The sequence below is a fragment of the Myotis yumanensis genome, unplaced genomic scaffold (genome assembly GCF_028538775.1).
Source record: "Myotis yumanensis isolate MYYU_CA2020_CCGP unplaced genomic scaffold, mMyoYum1.0.hap1 SCAF_2, whole genome shotgun sequence".
In the NCBI taxonomy this organism is placed as follows: Eukaryota; Metazoa; Chordata; class Mammalia; order Chiroptera; family Vespertilionidae; genus Myotis; species Myotis yumanensis.
Genome location: NW_027223753.1, coordinates 43,049,109 through 43,072,632, shown reverse-complemented (window position 1 = coordinate 43,072,632; position 23,524 = coordinate 43,049,109). Strand labels below are relative to the sequence as shown.

The window sequence follows — 23,524 nt, the reverse complement described above, 5'->3', positions numbered from 1 at the left end:
CTACTAGAGACCCCATTTGATGCCCCAGTTACCTACCATCATCATGATCAGGATGGGTATCAGCCGACACTTAATAAAGGAGCCGATATAATTTGGTGGAAAGAACATGAGCTTTGAAATCTGTCCCAGAATCAGTTTTCAGCTCTGCCACTTACTCATCAAGAGATGTGAAATAATGAAGAGTTAGCTCTTCTGAATCTCCATCCCCATATGTATAAAATGTGAATAATTGTAATATTTACCTTATGAGAAGTAAGTGAAATAGCAAACAGGAAAGCACTTATGATTGTCCTTGACGCAGAGCAGCCATATCATAGGCATTCAATAAATGTTAGTTGAATCTGAATTATAGTGTTATGTGCTAATATTACTTAGTGTAAAATTCAATCTCTCCCTCACTGTGGTTTACTATCTAATTGGTGAGACTCTGAAGAATTAAGGCAGCAAAAACCAAGTGCCAAGTTAAAACAAATTTGTGGCAGGTCAAGTGGAGATTCTTGAGGACTAGGACAGTTAGAACAACTGACTTTTCTAGGAGATCGGGCTCCTGAAGAAAGACAAACCCTTATTTAGGTAGACAGGGAGGAGGAACCATGTATGTTGTGGAAAGGGAGAGATGACTTGTAAGAGAAATGTGAATAGCTGAATATGGGAAGAAGAGTTCATCACTGTGGGGGAAGCAGAGATACTGCAAGGTGGATTGTGCATTGTGCTTTAAAGTTTACAAAATAGTTTGCCTCATTGGAGCCTCCACTTACATGTAAGAGGAGGAGTGGGCAAATTCCAGTACCTCCTTTTGAAGCATAAAGAGGAAAAAGAAACTGAGAGAGGACTGCATTAGCAAAGGTGACACCTCTACTAGGTAGCAGAGTGGAGCCTCAAACGCCTATCTGCAGCCTCTTGGGACTTAGGGAAGTGGCAGGGGCGGGATAAGACTACAGAAGTTTAAGAAAAAATTGTGACTTTGAGTGACAGCCTTAGGAGTTTGGAATTTTTATTCTATAAGCATAGAAACTCACAAAAGCTCAGGACTAAAATTTTAAAGATTAGTAGAACAACAGGACCTGGGGTGGATGACTATTCCTCAGATAAGACAGTGTTCTAGAATCTATCTTTTTTCAAGACCATTGTCCAAATGAGTTTTAGGGCAAACAGGGCTTTGTTCTTTATGCCATCTTGGAGAAAGCCCTCTTAATCAGGGAAATGGAGCTATTAGCAAGAACACTGGCAGGCTTTTCTGTTCTGCATTTTAAATTGTTAATTCAATTTATTTCTGGATAAAATATCTGTTTAAATCAAGCCAGTTTGCAAAACTGACAGCCCCATGGAAAAAATGTTTTGGAGAAAAAGATTATATGCATGACTAAGCTATATTTTAATTTCAGCAAGTGTCCTGATTAAATCATAAAGGGAATAAAAATGGCATAACGGGAACATCATAACTCATTGAATTGGGGTCAGGTTCATCTTCCACACAGCACCAATGCAATAAAGCATTACATTTGGTGAAAAATTAGGGTTTTGAAGCAGGTCAGATCTGGGTTCAAATCTTTTTTTTAATATATATATTTTATTGATTTTTGACAGAGAGGAAGGGAGAGGGATAGAGAGTTAGAAACATCGATGAGAGAGAAACACCGATCAGCTGCCTCCTGCACACCTCCTAGTGGGGATGTGCCTGCAACCAAGATACATGCCCTTGATGGGAATCGAACCTGGGACCCTTCAGTCTGCAGGCCGATACTCTATCCACTGAGCCAAACTGGTTAGGGCTGGGTTCAAATCTTAAAACTAAGCTCCAAGGAGTCAGAAACGTTTTGCCCATTGTTATATAACTTCAGCACCTATGAAAATATCTAACTCAGAGTAGGTACTGTACAAATATTTGCCAAAATTTAATGAAATGAGAACTCAGCCCTACCATTTACCAGCTGGAAAACATTGGGTAAGTGACTTCATCTTCTGTTCCTCATCTGAAAATAGAGATAACAATATATACTTTATAGAACTATTTTAAGAGCTAATCATAATGAAAGTAAGCAAGATCTTGGCTTGTGGAGTGGGATAGTTTGTTAGCCATTCCATGACCCCAGATTTTAACCTGGGGTTTCCCTTTCATGTATTTCCCAGCATACTTTGCTCAATGATAGAAATGTTCTAAAGGCCCTAACTGAGCCAGACAATATACGGGTTTATATCCTTCTCAGGATTAGCAGAGTACTTTTACTAATAGGTACTCTATGATTGAAATTAAAATTTCCACCATGGTAGAACTTTGAATCGAACTATTCTAATTATCAATTAGTTCATTTAGGAAGTTGATAGATGCCTACATAATGTATGCTTTTTATATAATTATTATTTTTTAAATAATATTATTCTATGACCTCTAGCACCAAGAACATACTATAGTCCTTGATCTCATCTTTTTAATCCCTACAACAAAATCCCTTCTAAAGTATTCCCATTTTGAAGATGAGGAAATAGTCTTGGAGAAATCAAATGATAAGCCAACAATGACACACTAAATAAATGGCAGAGCTGACATTTGAGCCAGGACTTTTGGGTTCAAAGCCACAGTGCATTTTGATTGAATTAATGGTCAAAGGCCAGTCCTACCCAGCTTTAACTTTCCTTCAGTCACAAGATGTTCTTTTAGCTCCCGCCATGAAAACATTAAAAAGAAGGAATCTGGCTTTGGTTCAGTGGCTAAAAGCATGTGTAGCCTGGAACTGTTAGGTATTTGTTAAACTATTCATAAGTATATATCAGTCTTACAAGAGCAAGGGCATCCTTTCGATTTATTATGTACCCTCCCTTCCACCAAAAGAAAGAGCAATGAAGTAAAATATGATGGAAAGGCTGTGGTAAGGGGGCTATGAATTTAATGTTCATAAAGACAGTAGCTAACATTTATTATGTACCAGTCATATAAATGGCCTTGTGCTATGTGCTTTACATACGTTATTTCACGATGACCCTCTGAGGGCATATTGTTGTCCAAAAGCTGTAAAATAAGAAACTGCTCCGAACTCTCCAGTGGTTTCCTGTCTTACTCAGGGTAGTGCCAAATGTTCTCACCACAGCCCAGAAAACCATTTTATGACCAATTTGATATCATAACCTGAGTGTAGGAAACACAATATTGTGAGTTAGATTAACACCTGTAATGTCTGCACTTCTGCAGATACAGGGATAAAACGAAATCGCAGGGAAGACCATGATATTGCCCTGCGATTTCCAGGTGAAGCTTGAACTCTTACTTGCTTTGAGCTCCGTGGAGAACAGGCTATGAGAGATGGAAGCAGAGCAGCTTAGACCTAGTGGAAGTGAGCTTCCCTAACCCACTGCCTGGATAAAGGGAGCAGCGGATCTACTGGCTGTGCCCTGCAAAACCTCCCCTGTGCAGTGACTAAGGACTGGGCCAGGCGCTCATCAATCCTGGGTATGGCCTTACCACCAGCTCTCTGCCCTTATCCTTTGCCCTCTCCTGACAGGTAGAAAGCAAATTTGCATAACAAACTGTTTAAACATTCCATTTTTATCCACCTCTAGGGCACATTTTGTCCTCAGCAGTTCTAATGGTTAGTGACCCCTTCAAAATCAACATCATTTGTCAAATCAAATTAGGTTTGTTACTAACTGCAAGGCAGTGACATTCATCATCTTTGTGATGCTTTTAAACCAGGGTGAGGTCAAGTTCTCTTATGGACTAGGGCTTGGTATGCTGAATGAGTCACTTCCTCAGTGATGCAATTGTCAGAAAAACAGGAGACTTAGCTCTAAGGTAAATATTGTTGGGTCACTTGAAATGTATGCAGATTTGACATTTCCCTTCTGATTAGCATGTCTACACAGTAAATATTTTTGCATGTCACATTTTATAGTTCAGATGCTAGTGTAATGCCAGTGAACACTTGATAGAAACTTAATTTTGCTCCTGATGAAGAAAATGGAAGGATTAAGGGGGAATTTTAAGTTGGGAATGTCATTTGGGGTGACATATGGAATATACTATAGGGGGAATTCAGAACAAAAATAAAATGCTAGGAAGGGAGTAACATTATCTGCGATGTGCCAGTTGCTATATAGAACCTAATTTAATTCTTGTAGGGATTATGATCCCCTTGTATAAATGAGAGAGGTGAAGCAGAGGAAGCAATAGGCCTAATGTTAAACAAATGGTAAAATAGCAGAGCTGAAATTTTAAACTCATGCCTGTGTGATGCCAGAGTCCAAGCTTCTTCCACTGTAACATGTTGCCTTCTTAAATTGCAAAATATTCAACGTAGCTCCGACAGGAAAACTTAATTGAAAATATTAAGCAGTGCCTAAACATACTGGCTCTGTCCTTAGCTTGCAAATATTAAATCAGAAACTTACCCTCTGTGACAGCATAGAGGGACCTGGAGAGTATTATGCTAAGTGAAATAAGCCAGTCAGAGAAAGACAAGTATCATATGATTTTACTTATATGCGGAATCTAATGAACAAAATAAACCAACAAACAAAATAGAAACAGACTCATAGATACTGAGAACAGACTGACAGCTGTCAGATGGGAGTGGGGTTGGAGTGCTGGGTGGAAAAGGAGAAGGGATTAAGTAAAAACAGCAACAACAACAAAAACCTCATAGATACAGACAACAGTATGATGATTATCAGCAGGACCAGAGGGTAAAGGGGGAATAAATGGTGATGGGAGGAGACTCAACTTAGGGTGGTGAACACACAATACAATATGCAGATGATGTAGTACAGAATTGTACACCTGAAATCTATGTAATTTATTAACCAATGTCACCCCAATAAATTCAATATAAACAAAAATCAGAAACACAGAGTATTTCTTGGTTCAATATATTCCTTTTGTAAATAATGAATATTCTGTCTTCATTTGAACACATCCACTGGCCAGGAGCCCACTATTTCATGATTCATTCATGTCTATATTTATTCCCATACTGCTATGGGAATGAATATAGATAAATAAATATTGGTTTACTCATAAACCAATAGCTCTACTCGGGACCTTATATGCTTAGATGTACAATTGTATCTACATCTAATTATGACTTTTGAATATTTGCTCTATTATTTTTTATAGATAATTGTATGAGTTGTATTGAATGATTGATTAAGGCATTATATATATGTCCTTATTTCTCCATTGCCCCCCCCTCCACTCATACCCTCACCCCCCTGGTGTCTGTGTCCATTGGTTAGGCTTATATGCATGCATACAAGTCCTTTGGTTGATCTCTCCCCTTTACCCCCACCCTCCCCTACCTTTCCTCTGAGGTTTGATGGCCTGATTGATGCTTCTCTGTCTCTGGATCTGTTTTTGTTCATCAGTTTATGTTGTTCATTATATTCCACAGATGAGTGAATCATGTGATATTTATTTTTGTCTGACTGGCTTATTTTGCTTAGCATAATGCTCTCCAGTTCCATCCATGCTGTTGCAAATGGTAAGAATTCCCTCTTTTTTACCACAGCATAGTATTCCATTGTGTAGATGTACCACAGTTTTTTAATCCACTCATGTGCTGATGGGCACTTAGGCTGTTTCCAAATCTTAGCTATGGTAAATTGTGCTGCTAGCTCTATTAGAGAATGTGCTGTGTCTTCCATTTATTTGATCATCATAATAAGCCAATAAGATATGTCTTAATATTATCCACACTTAAAAGAAGAATTTGGATTTAAAAACATAAGTGATTTGCCCAAGCACATAACTAAAGAGCCATACATCTAAATATTATATCACCTCCTAGTTTCAAACTTTTTCCTAACTCAATGGCAATATACAGCCTATAAGATGCAATGAGAACATTCTCAGGAGGGAAAATGCAGCCTTCACTCTCAGTTTAAAATTGGATATCTAATCTTATCTCATTATTTCCTGCTGTCAATCTTATAAAATACTAGAGGCCCAGTGCATGAATTCATGCACAGGTGGAGTTCCTTGGCCTGGCCTGCGATTGGGGCCAATCAGGGCTAGCCGGCCAAGGGGAAGGGACCACAGGAGGTTGGCTGTGGGAGCGCACTGACCACTAGGGGGCAGCTCTTGCATTGATTGTTTTCCCCCTGGTGGTCAGTGCACATTATAGCTACCAGTCGGTCATCTGGTCATCCAGTCATCTGGTTGTAATGGTCGCTTAGATATATATATATATACATATATCACTAAAAGCAATGAAAAAATGATTGAGATAAATTCAGCTTTCACCCATCATCTATACACAAAGGCTCCCAGTAGAGACCTTTCTTATGCCTTACACCATGCATTAGGTCAGGGGTTGGCAAACCATGGCCCACAATCCAAATTCTGTTCACTTCCTGTATTTTTTTAAACAAAGTTTTATTAGAACATAGATATGTTCATTCACTTACAGATTATTTATGGTTTTCTCACTATAAGGGCAAAGCTGAATAATTGAGACAGAGACTACATAGCTTGCAAAGCCTTGTCACTTCTTTAATATTTATTACTCAAGTCAAAACATTGTGTAGATTCCTTACAAATAAACACCCAAACCTGTGTTTTATTGTCCTGCCAAGTCCTTAAATGTTTATTGTTTCTTTATCTAGTAATATAAGAAACTTCCTGCTTTGAGCACAATGTTCCGTTACAATTAAAAAACAAACAAACAAACCCAAAAAACACAAAGTTCTTACTTTGTCCTGCTAACTTGATCTGTTCTGGCTATTGCTGGAAAGCATCTATGTCACTCTTCTCTCCTGCCATTCATGCTAGTCTCATGGGTCTTCTCTTCTGTTCTCAAACACTAAGCTCATTTATTTCTCAGGGACATTGTCTGTGCTGTTCCTTGAGCCTGGAAACCTTTTCAAATCTAGTTCCTCCTTATCATCAGGATTCAGTTCAGAGAAGCCATTCCTGACTACCCTATCTAAAGAAACGACTTAAAGCAATATGTCACTGTTTTACTTCCACATAACTCTTATCTACGTGAAATGGTTTGTGTACTTATTGTCTATCCTCCTGCAATAGACTATGAGGGCCACAACAATACCCCAAGAGCCTATAACAATATGTAGTGTATAATTGCTGCTTAATTAATATTCATTAAATGAATAACTACTATTTTTCTTCTTAATCTTTTTTTTTCAGGCTAAATCTTCCCATTTTTTTAAATACTTAGTAAAGTATACTACATGAGTATAGTGTGAGTTCATTAGCTATAAACTGTTCCACTGTCACAAACTATCTATTCTAGCAAACTTTCTATATACTTCCTTAAAGCAGAAGCTAGTCTTTGCCTCCCTTTGAAACCTTCTTATTCATTTAGTACAGTATTGTATACATAGTGGGTATTGAATAAACGTTGATGAGTGAATTATGTAATGGGCTTTGGGTTCCATACATCAAGGTCTTGGAGGACAGATAATTACTTCTACTTTATATCTGACATTTCAGTATAACTGGTTGTGGTCATTATCCTTTGGAATTGCATCCTAGTCAATTCCTTCCAAAAAAAAAAAAAAAAAAGAAGAAGAAAATAAGGCAAAATTACCTTGTGAGCAATCCACAATTGGATTTGCATTTAAAAATTGCCGAGTGAGCACTCCTGCCTGATGGCCAAATGAAATTAATCTCTTGTAACTCAAGGTCTCATCTATTTGGAGTGATGGGGGCTGAGCTCAGGGAGGCTGCAGGCTTCCTAAATAGTGAAAATCATCTCTCTCATTATTTATATTTATCGTGTATCCACAATATTCTCACTGTGCTAGCCAATGGGAATATAAAGTTGGTCCAGACTGTCCTTCCATCTCTAGTTTACATGATCAAGGTCCATGCACACTCCTTGGAAGTGTCCCACAACCCTGGTGAAGGGAGGGGTCAGATGTTGATAACAGTTTTCTCCTCTTCTGGACACAGCTGTTGGTTTGTGGATAGACACCTGACCCAGTGGAGTCCGTTTGTCTTTATTAAATGTTTGAGTCAAAGAAATAAATACTGAGGGAGTTAGCCCTGAATTATATAAATGGTTGAACACAGATGTCCATGAATCCCTTCTGCTCTGATTTCGGGGAAGGACTACTTCTTATGTCCCGAGACCTGATTATTTATTTCCTTTTTAGATTTCAGTGAGGCCTTAAGAGAATTTGAATAGTCTTCTGTTTCTTGCAATAAAACTTCTATAAGGAACAGTTATGTATATTAAGAGATATATAAACTGAAATGTATACTTCAGTGTGATCAGTGCTATGATAGAGGTTTGGGCAGGTTGCTATGTAAGCAAATTTGGAATGCCTTCAACCTGGCCCAGGAAGGTCAGAGAAAGCTGTACAAGGCATCACCTAAAGTGAGTTATGAAGAGTAATAATTATCTTAGTTAAAAATAGCAGGGAGGAAGAGGCAGGTTTATGCAGCATGAACAAATCCAAGGAACTGTGAAACAGCAGGTATATTTTGGGAAATTCGAGTTAATATAATTGGAGCTCAAAGTACAAGGTGATGAAGTGACTGGAAAAGTAGATACAAGTCAGACCATGGTATGTCTTTCTTTTTTAAAATTAAATTTATTAGGTTGACCTTGGTTAATAATATTGTACAAGTTTCAACTATAAAATGCTATAATACATCATCTGTATATTGCATTATGTGCTCACCACCTAGAGTCTATCTCCTTCTGTCACCATATATCTGATCCCCTTTACTGTCTTTATTCTCCCCTCACCTCCTTTCCCTCTGGTAACCACCAGTCTATTGTCTGTGTCTATGAATTTGTTTATTTTGTTTGTTTGTTGCTTTCTGTTTTATATCCCACATATGAGTGAAATCATATGGTTCTTTTCCTTTTCTGTCTGACTTATTTTGCCTAGCATGATACTCTCACAGTCCATCTATGTTGTCTCAAATGGTGGTATTTCATCATTTCTTATGGCTGAGTAGTATTCCATTGTATATGTACCACATCTTCTTTATCCAATCATCTGTTGAAGGACACAGGTTGTTTCCATGTCTTGGCTACTGTGAATAATCCTGCAATGAACTTAGGGGTACATATATCTTTATGAATAAATGTTTTCAAATTTGGGGTTAGATACCCAGAAGAGGTATTGGTAGGTCATGTGGTAGCTCTATTCTTAACTTGTTGAGGAACCTTCATACTATATTCCATAGTGGCTCTAGCAGTTAAAATGCTAAGGAGTCCAGGCTTTATTTTTTAGGTTTCTAATCTGTCATACGACCAGTTTTGATCCTTTATCTGAGTAGATCCAGACTATATCCCAGGGCATCCTCCAGCTATTTCATAACTCCTTTTTAGGAGTGACCCAAGGCAAATTTATGAAAACAACCACCTGGCATATAGAAAGCAGCCAAGATTCAAAACCAATAGTTAAGAGTTTTAGCTTCTGTTCATCTGCTCTCAAGCTGAGTAATATTGAATAAGGAATTTAATCTTTCTGAGACTCTGTTTCCTCATCTATAAAATGGAACTTAAAAAATTCCTCCCAGAGTTGTAGTCAGATCCAATACATGTATTTTTGGTGTCCTACAATATGTCAGTTTCTGACCTTACTCTTCCACAGTCAGAATCTCAATGAATTACAGCCATCTCTTGAGGTAGATATTATTGTCTCCTCCTTCAAAGTGGGACAACAGGCTCATGGAGGTAAAATCTCAGTTTGGTTTCATACAAGCTATATGTAGAAAAGCTATTTGAGATTATATCCATTGGATTTAAAAATCCAGTGCTATTTCCCCAAACCAGTGGTCAGCAAACTCATTAGTCAACAGAGCCAAATATCAACAGTACAACGATTGAAATTTCTTTTGAGAGCCAAATTTTTTAAACTTAAACTATATAGGTAGGTACATTGTTATTAACTCAATTAGGGTACTCCTAAGGCTTAGGAAGAGCCACACTCAAGGGGCCAAAGAGCCGCATGTGGCTTGCAAGCTGCAGTTTGCTGACCATGGCCTCAAACCACAGCTGCTTAATGATAAGGAAGCAAATGAGAATTTAAAAAATAACAGTATTTTAACTAAAAAATGTACATTTACTAGTTGTTGCTCTTCAGTGGGTGAAGTCAATGTCTGTTGAGTACCCACATCCTTATTTTGGGTGGCTCCTGTCACTCAAGTACCTGGTGTCTTCTTGGGTTTACTTCTTGTTATAGACAAGAAGTATATTTCCACATACCTTGGGGCACCACCTAAGCTGCCCACCAAGGCATCACCTGGGTTCAAAGTTCAATTGACCTTTTTCTGGTATTCTATTGCATTAGGGTCTTGCTAAGAACCTAAACAGTCATCTGTCTAATTGATTTATTTTAAAGTATAAAAGACTTTTATTAGCTTATTTTAGTGTCCCTTCCTTGTATCCTTTGTTTTAAACAGAGGTCCCTTGGAGACCCAGCTTCTTAAATCGGCATTTCTTAAAGCTGTTCTTAGAAATGTTAATGCAAGGAGCTGTTCCATTAAAGAAGAATTCTTAATATTGGTTGACATATTAAAGGTTCTGAGGAATCATGCAGATTTTTAAAAATCAGCTTTTCTAACTTAATAATTTTTATTTGTTTGAATAAAGTCTCTCTTTGTAGATAACCTATTAGTGTCTCAAAATCAGCATTATGCAGAACACACTTTGGGAAACCCAGGGCCTTAATAAAAAACCATCTTTGTGGAAATTCTGGCATTGTGCTGCCTGGAAGGAGTGATTTTGTGAGAGTTGAATCACATGAGTATACTTCTCAAAATATAACATATTGGCATTATTCTAAGGAGCTTTATGGAACTTGAAGAGTATACAACTATACTTTCTAAAAATACAATTATGAATCAAAATTAGGTTTGTGAGGTGATTTGTGTAAATGAAGAGCCCTACAAATTAAGCTTCATTACCTTTATCATCAATTCACAAAGTATTGGCCTTTTCCAAGTTGGTAAAGCCAAGCCTGACTTGTTTTCATGCAGAAAGTGAAAGGATAGTGGACCAGGCAACATAGGGCTTATATTCTTATTCAGAATTATCCACTTTACTTCCACTTACTAGATACTGTGAAGTTTTTCATCACATAGGTGTTAGTTTTCAAATGGGGCAATAATTGTCCTATTAATGATGAAAAATCATTTTGAAGAGGTAATTAATGGGGAATCATTTAAAAAATATATAGCCATGTAGCTCCATATAAATATAGGTTATGATTCTTGTAAAAATGCTTAATTCATTTGCTAACAATCATTAATGTTAATACTAACATATCAAATAAAAAACAAATTTGGACTTAAGTAATAAGAAATTTTATTTGAAAATAATATTGTAACAACGAAAGTGAGACTATAGCAATATAGGGAACGCTTTGACCATGAGATCTGCAAGCATCTCAGACTGAAAAGGAATTTTTGTTTAGAGGGAGGAGTAAACACCACCGAAGTCAGCTGATTCTCAGGAAGGTCCCTTAAGGAGGGATGGTTCCCAGTTCCATAGTCAATGTGAGCCAAAGGTTAGAGAACCCTGAGTAAAGTTTGGTCAAGGCAAGTTATGCGCATTGTATTAGATTGGTCAGTGGAAAGAAATCGTCCAGCTAATTCTGTATGAGATAAAAAATGGAGATTTGGAAGGTCTGCTTCTGGTCTTTCCTTTCAATAAGAGGATCATCCATGAATCATAGGTAATGGTTCTTGTCAGTAAGTCATTTTTAAAAACATAACAGGGAGCTAAGGGGGCTTCTTGACCATTGATGTTTTCCAGGAGCACAAGCTTCGGGTATAAAGTTCAACATAGTCAAGCATCATCATTATTGTTTTCCTTCTGTCTGGTTAGTCATTCAAAATACAACATCTTTGGGCAAGTTTCTTAACCTTTCAGGCCTTCAGTTTTTTCATTAGCAAAATCGAATAATTATAATAATAACAACTAATTCACTAGAATAAGGTGAAGCTTAAATGACCTAGGAAAAATACAAGTGCCTCATTGATGCAGAAGATAGCTCACTGTAACATTGTCTTGAAAAAACAAATAAACCACAAACAAAATATAATCAACAAGCAAAAACAGCCCCAAACAAACAAAACATGCAACCATGACAAAATTTTGTCAACAATCTAGATTTAGAAATTTAAGACGTTTGGAAAAGGAATAAAATATTCTACTTTTATTAGTTCTATCCTTGGACTTCATTAAGATTATTTGGTAGAAAAACTTTTTGTTGTAAGCTGATGGTTGCATTATTTAAGGGAATGGGGAGACACAAGAAGAGCCTATTTTATTGGGAGATGGGGAGTTACTGATAAAGGGAGAAGAACTGATGTACATTTGGCAAGAATAAGGTTTTTCTTTCTGCAGTCTGTGGCTATGTGATGGCTAATGACACAGGCTTCTTATCAGCTCCACTCATAAAGGAAGAGGCAGTGCTATATGATCTCCTCTACTTTGTAGAACTCCTACATTGTGGACATTATTCATAACAAGTGAGTGGAAGGACAAAGGAGCTCCTAGTTGATGGAGCCTCCTATGGCCATGGCTGCATCAGGCCCACAGCTTGCACTGGTGCCCACACAGCTCCCAGAAATATTATAGAAAGGTTATTTATTTAATTTTCCATTATTATTATTAGTGGCTCCTTGAGCTCTGCCACCTTCTCCACCTTCCTCTTGTTCACCTTCTTCTTCTTCCTTCTTCCACTTTAATAAAGGTAAATCTCATTTGAGGCAGCAAAATCCCAAAATGTGTATTTATTATCCTTATATTACAAGTGGGGAAACTGTGTCTTAGCAAGGTTTATGTGTCTAAGCTCACACAGTTCACACCTGATAGAGGGAGATGATGAAGATCTAGAGGTGTCTGGCTCACTCTGTCTCTCTAGGTGCATGGAACATGACTGGCCATGTGCGTGAAACAGCCCACTTTTATCTCAGGAATAAGGAATAGAGATGGAGAAAGACATCTCAGCTACATCTCCATGTGAATAACTGATTTTATTTTATTTGGAAAGTAATGAGCTTAGTCTCTTATATAGTTGTGGTGTGTGTGTGTGTGGGTGTGTGTGTGTGTGTGTGTTTCAAAGAAAATAATAAAGAGGAGAGAGAGAGAAAGAAAAAAAAACCTCATCAAGTCCATATTGCACGTTGGCTGCCAGCAATGTTTCTTTTAAAAATAAAATAAAAATGTTCAGTTGTAGATTTTTTTTTCTTTTGGAGAGATACCGGAATTGCAAAGAGAGTGCCAGACAGCACTAGCATATGCTTATTTTTCTAACTCAATGTGGGCAGCATTTCTTAAACATTTTGTATAAATATATTTATTCTCTCACTGAGACCTTGCCTGCCAGGTTCAGGAACAACTGAGTAAGCAGATGTATTAAAAAACAAGAAAAGAAAAGGAGGAATTGCCATGGAAATGCTGATGGCCCCTTTATTCCAGCTGAGTACATTGCCCTGAAATAATAAATTAGTGGCTGATACATTGATGATAAATCTATAGTGGCTTTCATATAAGAAGTAAAAGATATTTCACTCTGTCTTTGTTGGAGATGTAGTCGGAAAGCCAGGAAATGTTGACATCCGGTGGGCAGGATTGAAAAAAAACACACACACAAAAACCCTTTGGTGCACAACCCAACCCACATTTGCAAGCTGTCTGCATTTCTTATATTGGCCTCAGCTTTGACAAATGTAAAAAAGTCACTAATATTTTGACACTCTCCCTGCCCAAGTCTGATACCAGCTGGCTGCGAAGCCACATACTCATTGTTCTGCTGGATTTTAAAGACTGGGTCCCAGCCAAAGGACTGGACTGGATCCATTCATTCATTTTCAAGATTGAAGTTGCAGCTTAACTGTAATGACCATTTCTCAACTCAATCTGGAAACCTCATCCAAATCCAACAGATGCCTGAGAGGCAAATGTGCATTTGGATTGGAAACCATTCTCTCAGATAAAGCAACAAAAGGTGATCTTTGAATTCAAAAACAATTCCTTGTTTTGAGAGCAATTAATATTCTGTATATTAGTTAGGTCTTACTTAAAAAAAATTCGTATGCTTTTAGAATCTTTGTAGAAACACTTATTTTGCTATTTGAAATAAAAATGAACATTTTAATTGCAGATAGATTATGGAAAAATGTGCCCAGAAAAAAAAAAAATTGGAAGAAAACAACCAAAATATCAAACATGTTAACAGGGGAGATCTCTAAGTTTACAGAGAGTTTTTTCTTTCCACTTTTATATAGTTTTATTCTATAGTAAGTTTTAAATTTATAATTGGGGAATAAAGAAAATATACCATTTTTTTTTCCTTTTAAAACATGCTCTGTTTCTTTTACTATATTTTCAACTCTGGTGACCATATTGTTCTGGTAATCATAGCAACGATTGCTAAATAGTGTGCTACAGCCATGGAAAATAAAACCACTCTAATCTACCAAAAAAAAATATCTTTGCTTTCTACTTCTTAAAAAATGCTCCCCTGCTGTTGTTCCTGCTGTCCCATTTTTTTTTTCACTCACTTAATAATTGGAGACATTAACCCTGATCACTTGCAAATTTTCCTTTGAAATTTATTTTCAGGTTAGCAGAAACTTGGAAAACCTGCCATCATGGTGCTGTAGGAGAGAGGGAGCTATACCTTGATCCTTAAATCATGTGATGTGAGGGGATTATTTCCAGGGCTGATGAGATGCCTATACCTTTTAGTGTCAGAGTAATGTTTGGGAAATTACTCGTTTTATTTCATATAAATAGAATTCATTGTGTCCTCCTATGTGCCAGATACTGTGTGAAAGTCTTACATGTGCTATCCATGTACCCTGATGACAATTTTATAAATTATATGCCTTCGTCCTATACACTTCAGTTGAGGAAACTGATACTTACATGGACTAACATTTTGAACCTACTTCAGTTTGATTCCAGCCAGTGCCTTGTTTACCCTTAAGCTACTGGGCTTTGCATTCAGAAAGACACGCCTTTTGATCTCAGTGGAGGCTCCAGCCAATTCCGGTGCCTCTTTAAGTCCCAGTTTCCCTGTCAGAAAAACGGGGATGATGAAGTTGAAGACACAGGGCCGTTGCAAGGATTAAAGTAGTTAATGCTATCGACATCGATTGGAGAAAACCCTCTGATTCCACCCAAATAAACACTACTGACAATGAACACGGAGATAGGTGTCACTAAAAACGTTTCTCTATCCTGCCTGTAAAAGTTGACATTATTTCTCCACAGCCTGTCGCCATATTCCACCCTCTGGCTTGTGCAGCACTGATTAAAAACCGGATTGCCAGCAGCCTTCCCTGATTGTCTACCAGGGGATGCTGCTCCTCTCTTCCTCCACCCAGTTGTCCCATGCACTATTCATGAGTTCTACAATATTCCAAACTTTAATTTCCGCAGATTAATTCTCACTAATTATTCACCATATGAACCTTCGCAGGAGAATTCCACTGGATGCTCTTCCATCCTGAGGCAGGGAAGGCAATGTCGAACCGCTTTCTGATTTCAAGTGGAAAACAAACTAATTATGTGGAAATATGATAATAGATGGCGCTGCAGGGACCGGTCCTCTGCAGGCTTCAAAATGTTTGCTTATGATCGGCTCCTCGTGTTATTTCTTCCAGGAGGAGCTGCCCTTTCATAATGCATCAACATTATTGACTGGCCTGTGATTCCTAACTTGGAGTTAAGGTGATTTGCATAATTGTATATTACTTCCGTCTGGTGGAAACAAACAAGATGTTCAGGTGCTAATGATCAAGCAGGCAGCAGTGACTGCTGGGAAAAATAGCATCAGTAAAATCCAAGCAACCATGCATAGCAGCTTCTCTTTTTGGCATCTTCCACCACCTTCCTTTGACCCAGTTCTTTATTCCACGTGGCCACAGACATTGTTATTTTTCTGTCTGTCTAAGCATAGCCAGTGGCCTGGGCTAGGCAGACATTCCAAATCTTCAAAAACATAAAGCATCCTAAGGCCGTGAACTTTCCTGCCTGTTTGTATTTGCTCAGGCGAAGTCTTCCTTCTTCTCTTCTCTCAAGTCTAATTATGCTAAGTCCATGAATGGTCTTAGCTTCAAAATCCCACTGAACTGGTGCTCTCCTTTGGTGTCCCTCCAACTTTCCCACTTAGTATGGTTGTTCTCTAAATGAGCAAGTATCAAATAGAGACAACGGGTGCTCAATAAATTCATCTCATTCATTTGCTTTAAAAAGTTGTTTATTTTTACAATTTGCTAGTTCTAGTCTAGGCACTCTGGATAGAGTGAACAAATAAGAAAAAATAAATACCCCTCCCCCCTTTTTAAATTCTTTAATGCTCCTTTTTTCTGTAATCATTCCTATCTCTATTTAGCAATTATTTATTCTGCCTTGTGGTACACCTGATGGACAGGGCCATTGCTTAACTTATCTCTGTAACCCCATGATCAGGTACCTAGTAAGGGCTAAATAAATGTCTGTTGAATAGTCTTGAGGTTTCAGAAGAGTGGATCATGCAAACCATTTGATGAATTACACCAACGATGCAAATGGGGTACCTTATTTGCCAACTCCAAATGATTTGTAGTGACCGCATGAAGTGCTGAGGAAGGATTTTTGAGGCAGCATATGCTTAGTGAAAAAGTTTTCTGTGATTAATTATTCATGGCTGCAATAGAACTATTAATAGCAAGCCACTTATCTTGTATTTGCATTCTTATAGAGATTTAAGCTTGGGCTTCTTCAAGAGTCTCAAGGGGTCTATCTGAGTAGGTTTTGTGGGTGGAGTTGATGAGTTTATCAGGTTGCCTACAGTTCAAGTGTTTAACAGGTTATGCTCTGTCAAGATTACAATATAGTAGTTTTGAGCTTGAAGTGAAACATTTTGATTTACTTTTTATGGCAGTAATAAGATCTGCCATTTTTGTGCTAGGCACCTCCCATATATTATTCCGTTTAATTTGTCATAGCAATACAGCACATTAGGTCATTTTATCCCATTTTACAGATGTAGAAACTGAAACTCAGAAACTTGACCATGATGAAAAACAATTGTGAATGGCAAATACAAAATTCAAGTTTGGTTTGTCCTGACTCCAAAGTTTGTGCTTTTTCCCCCCACTATCCTCAATACAAATTCTCATTTAGTCCTAATCTAAAGCATACTGCTTTGTATTTCTGAGAAAGGAGTCACTTTGTTTTAGTGGATAATGAGCCAAACAGATGAGAGGCATTCCAATGATTGCAGTCTTTGTGGGTATTTGAGGAGCAGGGACCTTGTGTGAGGATCCTTGTACAGACAGACTGAAGGGGGAAGGTGGCTTCAAATGGAAAGAGGTTGAAATGGAAGAAGACTTATTCAGCGTGTTTAGCATGCCAGGCATTGTGTTACATCCTGTGTTGTAAATGTTTCCCTCCATGCCCCGTGTGGTTCAGGGTTCAGGATCTGGAAGAGGAGCCGCACACAAATGAAAGAGAAAAGACAAGAGATAATTTTGGAATATTGGGGGGCCAGGCGGGTAAGTCCAACTCAAGAGGAAGGACTTCCCCCAGTGCTCAGGCCGCACCGACCTTTTATAGTCAGAGGTAAACAAGGCAGTGGTTACCATAGTTACACAGTTCTTGTGAGTTTCACCTGTTTTGACCATAGTTACAGTTCCTGCACTTCCCTCAGCCCATTAGCTTCCCAGGTAAGATCTGGGAAGTGTTATAAGGTCAAGTCTAATTATGCTAAGAGGACTGAGCCCTCTAAGCTGGGACTTGTTTGTGACTTTGCCAGCAGGTCAGTCCGAGGCTTAACCCTATATTGGTTCCCCACAATCCTGAATGATTTTCTTCCTTTTTTTTACTTTTAAAAAAATGTATTTTTCAATGACAGTTTACATTCAATATTATTTTGTTTTAGTTTCAGGTGTACAGCATGGTGGTTTACAAAGGGTTCCCTCAAGTACCCACCTGGCACCATACATAGTTATTACAATTTTCTTGACTATATTCCTTGTGCTATACTTTACATACCCATGACTGTTTTGTAACTAGCAGTTTGCACTTCTCAATCCCTTCACCTTTTCACCCAACCCCTCAAACTGCTCCTCTCTGTCAATCATCAATCTTTTTTCAGTATTTATGAGTCTGTTCTGAATGATTTTCTTGAAGACCATTTAGATGAGTATTACTAGCTACATTTCTCAGAAAAAGGAAATATAGGTTCAGATAAGTTAAGTAACTACATTAATGACAGGAAGGGTATTATTTATTCCACTTGTCAACTGTTATATCCATATTTCAATATAGTATCTTTTGCCCAGCACAAACTAGACTCTAAACAAACAAATAAATACATAGCAATATATTTTTTGAATGTTAATAAGTAAACTAGGTGTTAAATCCAGGTCTGTTCAACTCCAAAGCCTGTGCTATTTCTATCATGCCAGGCTGCCCTGGGGAAGTTTAAAATGTGCTTGAAACTTTGAAACCATTTCCATTTTTAAAGGATAACTTCTTACACAGCTGCCTCAATGCAGCTGGTCATTTGGAAAAAAATATTTATAAGAAGTCTTGGCAGGTTTCTTGGACATTAAGTACCTTTTACAAAATAATATTTTGATGGATTACATGTAAATGAATCAGAAACATATGGCTTTCATTTCCTTTAGAATGTACACATATGGGTTTGGCAAAATGGGTTTTCCGGAATGCCACCTCCAAAGTATCCTTCCTCTCTCACCCCAAGTGTATCATATCCAAAAGGACTGGATGATCTTCTAAAAATCTCAGAAAAACCTAGGAACTTCCATCTTTGCTTTTGATCCATAATAATACAGAGATCATTTTCCTTTTTATTTCCAACTAGAGGCCCGGTGCACGAATTCGTGCACAGGTGGGGTCCTTTGGCCTGGATGGCAATCGGGGCCAATTGGGGCCGTCTTGCCCAGTCCCAACTGGGGCCAATGGGGGCCGGCCAGCCAGGGAGGGACCACAGGAGGGCTCCAGGGCATGTCCAGACCTCTTGCCCAGTCCCAATCGTCCAGACCCCAGCAGCAAGCTAACCTGGTCAAAGCGTCTACCCCCTAGTGGTCAGTGCGTGTCAAAGCAACTGGTCAAGTGGTCGACCGAATGGTTGACCCATCGGTCGGACGCTTAGCATATTATGCTTTAATTATATAGGATAGCAGAGACAGCTGCTACCAGTAAGGCAAGCTGGTAGCCTGCCTAGAGCTTCCCCAGAACATGAGTAAAACATCACAGTAGATGTCGGTTTGCCTATCTTGGGAATGCTGAGCACTCAGGCATTGCAAGGAAAGGACTTCCTCTTTGTGTACACAATGTTAGGTCATGTACACTTTATATTATAAATTAGAGGCCTGGTGCATGAAATTCATGCATGCATGGGGTCCCTAGGCTTGGCCAGCGATCTGGGCCGACTGGGACCTTCCTTCATTCCGTGCTATCCACTGGTGGTCAGCGCACATCATAGTGACCAATCCAACTCCCAGTCTCCCAGTTGAACTCCTGAGAGGACAATTTGCATATTAGGCAGATAGATAGATAGATAGATAGATAGATAGATAGATAGATAGATATGTATACATTTTGAGCCTTTTTAAGAAAAGCACTTTGTGTCATGGGACATTTCATGTGAAAAATCCACTGGACTAGACACAATCAGAATATTTATTTAGAACAGATTAAAGCTGTTATGTCCTGTGGAGAATAAAAGGCACCCACTGTGATTTGATAGCAGGGTATTAACCACAACATATACTTTCATAAAGCCGCTGAACAGACTGATGACCAACTGGACCACTAGGAAAGCCAGGAGTACCCAGTCAGGCTTTGAAGAGCTTGTTATATCCATTCTTTTACTCAGGGTAGAGATTTTGAGATTCACTCATGTTGTAAGTATAAATAGTTAATTCTTTTTTATTGCTGAGTAGTGGTTTATTGCATGATTATGCCACAGTTGGTTTATTCATTTACCTGTTCATGGGCAACTGGGCTAGTTTCAGCTTTTTCCCATTACACATAAAGTTGCTATGGACATTTGTGCAAAAGTCTGTGAGTGGACATATGATTTTGATTCTCTTCAGTAAATACTTAGCAGTAAAATGGTGGGATTCTATGATTGGTATATGCATACATTTGTAAGAAACTATCAGACTGGTTTCTAAAGTGTTTGTACTATTCACTCTCTATTCCCAGCAGCAGTAAAAGAGGATTCCACCTGCTCTACATTATCACCAACACTCGATAAGGTTAGTTTTTAAAAACATTTTAGTCTTCCGAATGTAGTGTAGTAATATGGTTTTAATTTGGATATCTTAGATACCTAATGATTTTAGCATGTTTTTAAATGCCTATTGACAATATATCTTCATCCGTAAATTATCTAAATGTTTAAATATCTGCTCATTTCCTTAATGTGTTATTTGTCCTATTATTGATTTGTAAGAAGTGGTTAAATAATCTTGCTAGAAGTCTTTTTTTTTAATTTCTTTTTTAAAATTAATCTTTATTGTTGAGATTATTACAGATGTCCCTCTTTTATCCTCCCATAGCTCCCCTCCACCTGGTTCCCACCCCACCCCAGGCCCTCGCCACCCTATTGTCTGTGTCCATAGGTAATGTATACATTCATATAAGATCTTTGTCTAATCTCTTCCTGCACGCCCCCACACACAATCCCTTCCCTCTGAGAATTGTCAGTCTGTTCCATTTTCATGCCCCTGATTCTATTCCATTCACCAGTTTATTCTGTTCGTCAGATTATTTATTCATTTGATTTTTAGATTCACTTGTTGACAGATATGTATTAGTTGTTACTTTGTTGTTCATATTTTTTATCTTTACCTTTTTCTTCTCCTTCCTCTTCTTAAAGTATACCTTTCAGCATTTCATATAATACTGGTTTGGTGGTGATGAACTCCTTTAGCTTTTTCTTTCTCAGAAAGCCACCAACCATATCTGTGTGGATCTATATCTGTATTCTCTCTTTCTTTGATCTATATGTCAATCTTCTAGCCAAAGCCAAACTGCTTTAAAAATGGAAGCTTTTCAATAAATTTTTGAACCTCTTTATCTGACCTTCAATTCTACATGATGGCTTTGCTGGGTAGAGTATTCTTGGTTGTAGGTTCTTGCTATTCATCACTTTCAATATTTCTTGCCACTCCCTTCTTACCTACATAGTTCCTATTGAGAAATCAGCTGACAGTCATATGGATACTTCCTTGTAGGTAACTAACTTGTTTTTCTCTTGCTGCTTTTAAGATTCTCTCTTTGTCTTTTGCCCGGGGCATTTTAATTATGATGTATTTTGGTGTGGTCCTCTTTGGATTCCTCTTGTTTGGGGTTCTATGTAATTCCTGGATTTGTAAGTCTATTTCGTTCACCAGGTAGGGGAAATTTTCTGTAATTATTTCTTCAAATAGGTTTTCAGTATCTTGCTCTCTCTCTTCTTCTGGCACCCGCATAATTCGGATGTTGGTATGCTTGAAGTTGTCCCAGAGGATCCTTGTACTATCTTCATATTTTTGGATTCTTTTTTCTTTTTGCTCTTCTGGTTGGGTGTTTTTTGCTTCCTCGTATTTCAAATCTTTGACTTGATTCTCAGGATTCTCTAGTTTACTGTAGAATCCCTGTATATTATTCTTTATTTCAGTCAGTGTATGCTTAATTTCTGACTGGTCCTTTTCCATTTTTTTTTTGGCATTCTCACTAAGATCCTTGAAAGTCTCACTAAGTTCCTTGGAGGTTTCTAGAAAATTCTTGAGTAACCTTATAACTGTGGTTTTGCACTCTATATCCAGTAGTTTCTTTCTTCCATTTCTTTCATTTGTGACATGATTATTTGTCTACACATTTTGGCTGCTTCCCTGTGTTTGTTTGTATGTATTGGGTAGCTGCTAAGTCTCCTTGAGTTGACAGAGTGGCCTTGTGTTGTAGGTGTCCTATAGGGCCCAGTGGCTCAACCTCCCCAATCACCTGAGTTGGACGCTCTTGGTGCACTCCTTTGTGGGCTGTGTGCACAGTTTTGTTGTAGTTGAGCCTTGATTGCTGTTGGTGTCACTTGGAGGAATTGACCTCCAGGCCAATTGGCTGTGGGGACCAGCTGCAACTACAGTGGGAGAACTGCTGTGCAGGAGACACCCTATGGAGCAGGACTTGCTTCAGTGAGGCTTTGGTGCTCACTGAGTCTGCCCCTTGATTGTTATGCTTATGGATGTGAAGAGTTGTAATCTGGTATGGTCTCACACTGACCACTGGTATACTGGCTCTTGGGTTGCCAGGGAGTTGCAAAGTCAGCCACTGCCTGGGGCCATCCAGCAGGAGCTACAGAGAGATCTGCAGATTCCTCCTCTTTGTATCGGGTTTAGAAGTGCCCAGACGAGGCCCAGCTGTGAAGCAAGGCAAGCTGGTCCTGGTGCTGGTGCTGGTGCTGGTACTGGTTTTGGGCCTTTTATTGACAGGTTTGGTGCTCCCTGACCCAGCTTCAGCTTGTTTGACAGGATTTTAGCCTGAGAAAGGACAGACTATTCATATGCAAAAGCCACTGCCCACAGCTTGGGTGGGGTTGTAAATTGGGTGGGTGTGGGAGGGGCGTTCTCAGGGAATCACCAGTCAGCCCTGCACTGGGGAGGTCCCAGCAAGGGAACAATGACCACTGTGAACACCTCCTTCTGGAAGAAAGCCACCTCCACGTTCCTGCCCCAATGCCAGACAGTCCAGTTTCTCCCTGTATGTGTCTGGGTACACCAGAGCCTCGCCTGGCACTGGAGCTCAGAGGAAGTGGGAGCTTATAAATTCAGTTCATGGTGCTGGCCTTTTAAGAGGAGCACCTGGGTGTCCAGCAGCATGTGTGTCACTCAGCCCCATCTGCTCTGTATTTTACAGTCTGTAGTCCTTATGGCCCATAGGGACTTCTTTCCCCAGCTCTGGGACCCTGGGCTGTGGTCTGTTGTGGGGCTGGGACTCCTTGCTCCTCCAGGCAGCCTCTGCAGAGGCAATCTCCCTCCTGATTAAAAAGCAGCAGCACACCTGGGTGCTGGACCAGCCTGTTCTGATCCTCCGCACCTCCTGCCAGTGTCAGTGTGCTTTCTTCTCTGCCTCTCTAGTTGTAGTATTTCCACTCAGCCAGCTTTCCCGCAGTTATGGGTGATAGTTGTTCTGTATTTTAGTTGTAATTTTGATGTGGTTGTGGGATGCAGCAAGTACAGGCTTTTACCTACGCTGCCATCTTGGTTCTCCCTAGAAGAAATCTTTTGATACGTGTTGCAAATACTTTGTCACAGTTTGTAACTTTCCTTTTGTTTTCTTTTTTAACGAAGTATTTTGAAGAACAAAACTTTAAAATGTTGATGAAGCCTGATTTATCATTTCTTTTTTTATGGCTAATGGTGTTTATGTTCTAAGAAAACTTTACTTTTTCCAAGGTTGCAAAGAATCCCCCCGCCCCTATGCTTTAATTATATAAGTTTTACAGTTTAAATTTTATATTTACTTCTATGATTTGTTTTGAGCACATTCTGTGTCTGGAGTAAGTCAGAGTTGGTGTTTATTTCTTTGTGGGTATCTAGTTG

General features: G+C 38.7%; 1 long non-coding RNA gene across 1 annotated transcript in view; it reads left to right on the top strand.

Annotated features, from left to right (window-relative positions):
* Nucleotides 1-23,524, top strand: part of LOC139001823 (uncharacterized) — a 91,120-nt gene that overhangs the window by 54,788 nt on the left and 12,808 nt on the right. Inside the window, exon 2 of the long non-coding RNA XR_011470109.1 lies at nt 20,148-20,200. This is a non-coding gene — a long non-coding RNA (uncharacterized lncRNA). The remainder of the gene's footprint in view (nt 1-20,147; nt 20,201-23,524) is intronic.